The sequence below is a fragment of the Lolium perenne genome, chromosome 4, assembly GCF_019359855.2.
Source record: "Lolium perenne isolate Kyuss_39 chromosome 4, Kyuss_2.0, whole genome shotgun sequence".
NCBI lineage: Eukaryota > Viridiplantae > Streptophyta > Magnoliopsida > Poales > Poaceae > Lolium > Lolium perenne.
In genome coordinates this window covers 153,281,076-153,285,400 of record NC_067247.2, presented here as the reverse complement: position 1 = coordinate 153,285,400, position 4,325 = coordinate 153,281,076, and the positions used below count along the sequence as shown (strand labels likewise).

The 4,325-nt window shown below is 38.9% G+C and overlaps 1 long non-coding RNA gene across 3 annotated transcripts; it reads right to left on the bottom strand.

Moving 5' to 3' along the window:
* Window positions 1-288: 288 nt before the first annotated feature.
* On the bottom strand, window positions 289-2,463 carry LOC127294188 (uncharacterized). 3 transcript variants are annotated; one of them, XR_011742925.1, is made up of 5 exons: window positions 2,247-2,463; window positions 2,005-2,081; window positions 1,752-1,831; window positions 1,046-1,121; window positions 289-892 (listed from the first exon to the last, which is right to left on the bottom strand). It is a non-coding gene; the product is annotated as an uncharacterized lncRNA (long non-coding RNA). The 3 variants fall into 3 exon arrangements; XR_007846416.2 differs by lacking the exon at window positions 2,247-2,463 and having other exon boundaries at window positions 290-892; window positions 2,005-2,237; XR_007846424.2 differs by lacking the exons at window positions 1,752-1,831; window positions 2,247-2,463 and having other exon boundaries at window positions 291-892; window positions 2,005-2,230.
* Window positions 2,464-4,325: the final 1,862 nt, after the last annotated feature.

The following is a 4,325-nucleotide window of genomic DNA, read 5'->3' as shown; positions in this document are numbered from 1 at the left end:
TGCCCACGTTGGAGTAGCTATGGTTGCGCTGTGTAATTGTTCCGGGCGAATACAAAGAACCATGTGTCGTTTTTCTCAAAACTCAACTCACACACACACATTCCTTTTCTCAACCATCTTCGACAAGATCCCTTTTTGCCTTTATAAACCATACACTTGGGTAAGGTTAACTCACCCAAGGTTTTCATAAACATTTACAACAAGGTAAACCTTGAGGGGTTCCCAACCTAAAGTTTCATGAGTTGAACAACTATTTCACTCCGGCCGAGATGAGAGTCATCACGCCATAGATGGTGTAAAAAGGGGTAATGGAGTGGATCATACTTGCTTAAGGTAAGCATGTATTATGACAACACAAGAAGGAATATACTCTCAGATTTGTGGTGCTAACTACACAACTTAGATAGTGGAGTGTCACTATCCAACATATTCTCCAAGATGGTACACGGCATACTCCTCCCAAGTTGAGAATACACCAAGATCATGACATTGATACCTCTATACTACAAAGGGGGTGGGTGTGGTGTAAGTTACTATCTTGAGATGGAACATGCTCAAGTTGAGCATACAAGATAACCAAGTGGGATAGCACGGCCATGTTACCATGCATCCCATAACACAAGGACAATAGTGGAGCATCACCACTAGGGAGTACCCCACTTGCAATCACACATAGATGACATAAATAGAGATAATAACACACATAGAATGAAGGTGCTTTGAACATCAACAAATGACATCCAACTAGACACCGGATCAGAGATCAAAAGATGGCTTGCCTTGGCTTATTTGTCCATGTACTTCTTCAACTCCATCAATATAAGAATCCCAACAATATAAATAAAATCCTTGTCCAATTCCACTTCTTCTTCTTCTCCGGAATTGCTCGCGTCTATCGCCGGAAAATATAAAAGGAACACAATCAATCACATTGCACCAACAAAACAAACATACAACAACCATAATTTAACCATTCAATAAAGAGCTACCATACAAAGGTCTTATAGATACCACCAACAACTTAAAGAAAACCCATGTTATTTACCTAGTAAAGGTATGAGAGTATCACAACTTAGCAATTGCCTCTCTCGGTTATCACCATGGTATAAACCAAACATCCCCTGGTAGATAACATCATAAAGAGGACAAGAGCATTAGTTTGACACCAAATACATTCACAAAACATTTTCAAACATTTTTGGAAAAGTAGAAAACAGTTTTCCTAACTTAGTTTGCTCACATAACACCACACAAGAATAGGAAGCAAATGATATGCCCTACCATTAGAAAACTTAAGCAAAACAAAAGAGCTAATGTTAAATTGCAGAGGTTTTGTTTTGCAAGCATAAAACAAAGGTTGCCCATTTCTAATAAAAAGAGTTGGTCAAGGGTTTTAAATAAACCAAAAAGTTTTGCTCCAACAATGCATGTCACACATATACATTACTAACAGTAACAAATATGCATGAACAGAGACTAACAGTATTTTTCCTAGATGGCCAGTACTAATACAAGACTAACCCAATTGGAATCACCCAAAAATATTAAACCTACAATTTTAGGAATTTCTTTGAATCTGACTGTACAGAAAACAAGATCTGTACACCATAAATCGTAGAAAAATCCTAAAAATATGAAACTACTGGCATTTGAAAGGTATTTAAACATAGATGCACACACAATTGGATTTGGGTTCAAATTGTTTCTGAAACTCTCACCAATGGATTGACAAGTTTACTGCATGTCTGTACCATTTGCTTTCTCTCTGGAGTTACACAACAGACAAAGGTGTGAAACTTGTTTGAGATGATTAAGAAAACATCCATCAGTCCTACAAAATTGGAATCACTCAATTAGGTGCAAAAATGGATTTTGGGTGATTTAAAAGCTAACAGCCATGTCTGCAGAACACACAGAATAAGTTTAATTCACCACAAATCGTACATAACTCATAAAAATATGAGGTCAGCTGCATCAGAAAGGTATTGAGAAGCTGGTTCTTACCCAACTGGTTTCATTCAAAAATTCGTTTCCAAACTCCTGGTTTAATTCGACAAAGTCAGATCTGACCAGATCTTGATCTGTGAACCATTTCAGTTTCAGGAGGTCAATCGAAGTGAAACCACCGCCAAAATGAAGGTATTGAAGAGGGATTTCACCCACAGTTGAGTTTGTTCAAAAAGGTTTTGTAAATCGGAACAAATCTAACAAACAGTGAATCTGCATGTCTATAGAACTTTATTTACCACGAACAATCCGTAACGAATTTGAGGATGAGACCAACGCCAAGTTGTAGAACTTTTCCATATCTACCTGTGGAACTTTGAATCACTCGATTTGGATCTGCGCACGAGATTTGGTGGATTTTACAAGCTCGTACCAGAATCTGAAACAGCAAGATTACAGAAATTACTGCAGGGATTTGGACGAACTTTGCTCAAGAACTTCAGATCTGAGGATTGCTCATGCTTGGACCAACATGCACCTGCATCAAGATCCAATCTTAGCAATGGAGGAAGAAGAAGAGGAGATTAAACCATCTAAGGTTGGGGAGAAGATGGAGAGGGAGGCTCTCATGGTGAGGATGAGCTTGAGGGAGGAAGGAGCCGCATCTTGGTGAGCTTTCCATGGCCATGGCCGGCCATGGAGCCTTGGGGGAGCAGCAGCTCGTGGGGAAGAGGTAGGAGAGGAGTGTGAGTGAGTGGAGGAAGGAGTGGAGAGTCAAAAATGAGAGCCAAAGGTGGAGGGGTGGCCGGCCAAGTGAGCTTTATAGAGGGAGAGAGTGGTGGCAGCCCTTCACTTGATTGGCCAAGGTGGGTGGCTGCCCATTTAGTGATTGGGTTAGGTGGGAGGCAAAGCTTGTAAGAGAAGGAAGTGAGGAGGGAGGGCTGGCCGAAAATCTTGTCATGGCCGGCTCCTTCTTGACAATCACAAGTGAACAAGCAAAATACAATGCCACTTCATGAATGTCGATCAAGGTGGAGTGTTGGGAGGGTTAGCTAAAAATGGTTTGATGAAGTATACAAATTTGGGAGGGAGGTGATAATAAACATTGGTGCCTATGTGGGAGAACAAAGAACTTAGATCAAATTGTCCAATTGGCCAAGAGATGATGGTGATGATGGTGGTCTAGACAATTGCAGAGCAAGACTAAGAGAGATGGTGAGTGAAATATCCATATACTCACAAGGATGAATATGGTGACATGAATCTCCAATTCATGAGGTCAAGGTGATGATGGAAAGAGATGGAGGAGTGGGGTATGTATGATGAAATATAAGTTGCTCTTCAAATAAGAGGTCAAGTGGGAGTGGGTTGAAACACTCCCTGAGTCAAGGGTTTAGTTGAAAAGAGAAGGGAGTCCATAGAAAGTATCAAGAGATCATCTACTTGATCAAGAATTGGTGGATGAAGGAACATTATGGGGTAGATCAGAGGTGTACACAAGAGGTGCATGAGTTTTCATTTGAAATAGAACTTATTTGAAAAGTATTTGAAACACCTCAATTTGTCTAGGGACAATTGGGAATGAACTCAAGTGGAATGAAGTTTGAAAGTGTTGAGATAAAACTAGTTGGAACATAGGGGTTCAAAATGTTCTACTTACTTTCTCAAGTAAAGTAGAGTTTTTTTCTTAAATGTAAAATAAGCAAGAGGAAAACAAGAAATGGTATAAGTACCATAAACAAGCCTTTTTTAAAAAAAGAAAACAAAATAGAAAGTAATGTTTCAGAAATCAGTTTTTGTTAGAAATGGGATGAAAAACAAAGCCCATTTCAGTTCTTTGTTTTCTTTGAAGAATTATCTTGAAAAGAGTTAATAAAACTAGAAGTAGTTTTGTGTTCAGAACTAGAGAAGGAAAAACAATAGGGTTTTTGAGAAAGAAAACTTAATTTAGGGAGGATTGTTCTCAAGGGTAGGTGGTGGCTACAAAATGTACCTATCATTCCCACTCTTGGTTTTGTGAAGATTAAACTTGGATTAGGATAAAAACAAGAGGTAAAAGAGGAAGAAGTGGTCTAGTGCTGAAACACTGGTTAGGGTATAAGAGAAGGATGCAAGTTTGGAATAAAGGATGATTTGAGCTAGCTTAAACACAAAGAGGAATTTTAAGTAGGCACACTCATGTTGCCATGAGTAGAAAAGTTTGATGTGGAGAAAAAGGAAAACAACTTTTCCTAAGTCACATAGGTGTTTTATTAGGTGATTTGTTTGGCTGACCACTAGAGGTGTTGTTCTTTGAGGTAACTCAAGACAAAACTCAACAAGCAAAACAAAACAATACATCCACCAATAGATCAAAGCAATTCATCTTAACAGACAGA